This window comes from Podarcis vaucheri (genome assembly GCF_965113315.1).
Source record: "Podarcis vaucheri genome assembly, chromosome: 5".
NCBI lineage: Eukaryota > Metazoa > Chordata > Lepidosauria > Squamata > Lacertidae > Podarcis > Podarcis vaucheri.
Window position 1 is genome coordinate 4,931,069 of NC_138763.1, and position 4,787 is coordinate 4,935,855.

A 4,787-nucleotide genomic window follows, 5' to 3' on the forward strand; every position below is an offset into this window, starting at 1 on the left:
TTTCCATGCTTTAGTTGCAAGGGACCCCAAGGGTCATCTAGTCCAACCCCCTGCAATACAGCTAAAGCAATCCTGAGGCATTCCTCCAAAAGAGGCTTCACCTTCAGCTGGTCTCCTCTGGATGTTCTGGATTACAGCTGGACTAAAACTCCCAAGTGGTTCAGATGTTTTGGACCACAACGCCCAGCTGAACTAAAACTCCCAAGCAGTTCCCTCCAGATGCTATGGACTAAAACTCCCAGCAGAACTAAAACTCCCAAGTGGTTCCCTCCAGTTGTTTTGGACCACAACTCGCAGCTGAATTACAACTCCCAAGCAGTTCCCTCCAGATGTTTTGGAGCACAATTCCCAGCTGAACTAAAACTCCCAAGCAGTTCCCTCCAGATGTTCTGGACTAAAACTCCCAGCTGAACTAAAACTCCCAAGCTTATCTCTCCAGATCTTTTGGACCCCAACTCCCAGCTGAACTAAAGCTCCCATCTGGAGAGCGCCAGCTTGGGGGAGGCCGCAGTAAAACAAGAGCCCTGTGGCGGCCAGCTCTCCCTTGTGCAGAAAGGAGCGCTTGGCTTTGTCGCCTCCTGCCTCCAAGGCTCTCCATCCCCAGGTCTCCCTTCCCGAGGAGCCTCCGTCCAGGGTGGGTGGGGAGCACCTTCTGGGGGTCGATTTTCCAGGGGATAATCCTGGGAACGGAAATCTGATGGCAGCAGCCTTCTCCCCTCCTCCTCCATCCTGCTCGATCTTTGTTCGGCTTCCGCAAGGGCTGGGGATATTTTTAACTTGCCTGGCAAGGCCAGCAGCCGCCCTCCTCTCCCGTAAACAGGAGGGGAGGCATCTCAGCGGGCAGGGAGCGCTGGGTGGCAACCGTAACGCTGGAGATGGCAAACAAACAAGGCACCTCGCCTGCCTGCCTGCCTTGCCAGGCCTCCTCCGCTCTGACTCACCCACTCCAGTCTCATTCTTTCCTGGATCCTCATCTCTGCCCTCCGCCCTCGTTCGTTCCCTCCTTCTCATCTGATTTTCTTGACATCCCGTTTCTCCCCCTCTGCCAACCTCCTCCGCGCCTGGCTCATCGCTAGAAAAAGCTGCACCGGGAATTTTTAATAGGCAGTGTGGCCTAGTGGTGAGATTCCTGCATTGCTGGGGTTGGACTAGATGACCCTCGGGTCCCTTCCGACTCTTGTTGTTGTTTAGTCGTTTAGTCGTGTCCGACTCTTCGTGACCCCATGGACCAGAGCACGCCAGGCACTTCTGTCCTCCACTGCCTCCCGCAGTTTGGTCAAACTCATGCTAGTAGCTTCAAGAACGCCATCCAACCATCTCATTCTCTGTCGTCCCCTTCTCCTTGTGCCCTCCATCTTTCCCAACATCAGGGTCTTTTCCAGGGAGTCTTCTCTTCTCATGAGGTGGCCAAAGTATTGGAGCCTCAGCTTCACGATCTGTCCTTCCAGTGAGCACTCAGGGCTGATTTCCTTCAGAATGGAGAGGTTTGATCTTCTTGCAGTCCATGGGACTCTCAAGAGTCTCCTCCAGCACCATAATTCAAAAGCATCAATTCTTCGGCGATCAGCCTTCTTTATGGTCCAGCTCTCACTTCCATACATCACTACTGGGAAAACCATGGCTTTTACTATACGGACCTTTGTTGGCAAGGTGATGTCTCTGCTTTTTAAGATGTTGTCTAGGTTTGCCATCGCCTTTCTCCCAAGGAGCAGGCGTCTTTTAATTTCGTGACTGCTGTCACCATCTGCACTGATCATGGAGCCCAAGAAAGTAAAATCTCTCACTGCCTCCATTTCTTCCCCATCTATTTGCCAGGAGGTGATGGGCCCAGTGGCCATGATCTTCGTTTTTTTGATGTTGAGCTTCAGACCATATTTTGCGCTCTCCTCTTTCACCCTCATTAAAAGGTTCTTTAATTCCTCTTCACTTTCTGCCATCAAGGTTGTGTCATCTGCATATCTGAGGTTGTTGATATTTCTTCCGGCAATCTACAAGGCTATAATTCTGTGTACTTAGAGCGCTGGATCTTTCTGGCAGACTTTTCCCCCAACCCCAAATGTTAAAACTGTGCCACTTAACTGTAACAACTTCATGTGAGTCCTAGCACCCCTTTTCCTCTGAAAAAAGTGAATAACATTATTATTATTATTGTTATTATGTTTATTTATTTACATCCTGCCTTTTGCCCTGGCAGGGACTCAAGGTGGCTTACAGACAAGATAAAAAGGTAAAGGTAAAGGTACCCCTGCCCAAACGGGCCAGTCTTGACAGACTCTGGGGTTTGTGCGCCCATCTCACATCTATTGGCCGGGGGCCAGCGCTGTCCGGGGACACTTCCGGGTCACGTGGCCAGCGTGACAACGCTGCTCTGGCGAGCCAGAGCCGCACACGGAACGCCGTTTACCTTCCCGCTGGTAAGCGGTACCTATTTATCTACTTGCCCCCGGGGGTGCTTTCGAACTGCTAGGTGGGCAGGCGCTGGGACCGAGCAGCGGGAGCGCACCCCGCCGCGGGGATTCGAACCGCCGACCTTTCGATCGGCAAGCCCTAGGCGTTGAGGCTTTAGCCCACAGCGCCACCCGCGTCCCATTACAGACAAGATAGGAACAGCTAAAAACGCAGGCATTAAAAAGCAATTGAACATTGAATTAAAATTTTGTTTTTGCTAGGTTGGTGTTGGTTAAATGTTTACTTGAGTTTGGTGGTTTTTAAAATTTGGGTATAACTAAACTGTTTATTATTATTATTATTATTATTATTATTATTATTATTCATTATCATCATTATTTTCTATTGGTTTATTTATGGACTCTTTAAGATATTATGTTTTTTAACGTTTGATGTTTTATTATGTTTTTATATATGCTGTGAGCCTCCCAGAGTGGCTAGGGAAACCCAGCCAGAGGGGCGAGACATAAATAATAAAATTATTATTATTAAACCACACAACACTCCATTAAAACACACACGCCATCACAATAAAAATAGCACAGCAACCAGCCCTTTCCTCAAAAACAGTTCCGGAAAGCCCGTTGGAACAAAGAAGTCTTTACCTACCAGAGGAAGGATAGCAAGGAGGGAGCCCGGTTGGCTTCTGCAGGGAGGGGATTGCAAAGTTGTCCGGGGGAGCCACCACTGAGAAGGCCCTGTCCTGCTTCTCCCCTAAGAACGCCTGTGAGGGTGGCAGGACCTAGAGAAAGGCCTTCCCCGAAGATCTCATAACTCGGGCAGCTTCGTATAAGGGACTATGTTATTTCAGATAGCCTGGACCTAGGGCTTTATAGGTCATAACCTGCACTTTTGATTATTCCTGAAACTGGTGGAGCTCTTTTAGCAAGTCATCTGTTCACTAAATCATAAAGTGCTCCGGGTGGTTGTTGGCCAGACACTCACTCTCCGCCTCCCCTACCCTACCCTAAAGGGTTGTTGTGAAGGTAGAATGAGGAGGAAGGTCACCACAGGGTCCTTGGGAAGAAAGGCGTGGTATAAATCCAGCAAAGAAGATTTGTTGTTGTGGTTGTTTAGTCGTTTAGTTGTGTCCGCCTCTTCGTGACCCCCTGGACCAGAGCATACCAGGCACTCCTGTCTTCCACTGCCTCCCGCAGTTTGGTCAGACTCATGCTGGGAGCTTCGAGAACACTGTCCCACCATCTCGTCCTCTGTCGTCCCCTTCTCCTTGTACCTTCCATCTTTCCCAACATCAGGGTCTTTTCCAGGGAGTCTTCTCTTCTCATGAGGTGGCCAAAGTATTGGAGCCTCAGCTTCACGATCTGTCCTTCCAGTGAGCACTCAGGGCTGATTTCCTTCAGAATGGATAGTTTTGATCTTCTTGCAGTCCATGGGACTCTCAAGAGTCTCCTCCAGCACCAGAATTCAAAAGCATCCATTCTTCGGCCATCAGCCTTCTTGATGGTCCAGCTCTCACTTCCATACATCACTACTGGGAAAACCATAGCTTTTACTATACGGACCTTTGTTGGCAAGGTGATGTCTCTGCTTTTTAAGACGCTGTCTAGGTTTGTCATTGCTTTTCGATACCATTGTTTTATTTCATGTCTCTCTTTTTTATCAAAGTGGGCTCGAAGTGGCTCACACGATTCTCCCGTTCCTCATGCCCACTAAACATGCGGAGGAACTTTCTGACGAGCTGTTTTGACAGCTGAGCAGACTGCCTGAGAAGGTGGGGGACTCTCATTCCTGCAAAGTTTTAAAGCAGAGGTTGGGTGGCCATCTGTCGTGGATGCTTTAGCTGTGATTCCTGCATTGCAGGGGGTTGGGATGGATGACCCCTAGAGGTCCCTTCCATCGCGACAGTCCTGTGTACAGCCCAAACATACGCCGTTCCATTTTTGCCATTCAGAATAAGTGTTTTTTTTACCCTATTCGGCATGCAAATTCCAATCTACGCATCTCCCTGCTCTGCTTGCTGGCTACAGAGCTATCCTCTAGCAAGGCAGCTGCAGGTGCGATCGAAATTCTTCAATCCCCATTGCAAATCAGGTGGGATTCATCTGAAAATGCATTTATATAGGCTTCCCCAGTCTCTAAGTTGCATTTTTAGCTGAATTTGGGGAACCACTTGAAGCATCCGTTGTGTCAAGCTATTTCCATTGCTTCTGTGTGTTTTTCAAGCGGCTGAAAGTCTGCAAATTTTGAGAATGAACTTGATTGGCAACGAGGGTTGAATAATTTCAATTGCATTCATAAAGCTGTCGCCTATAGCCCAGGCTTTGCCAGACTGGCTTTTGCAAAGGACCCTGGGATCTAGTGTAATAATAAAATTTAAG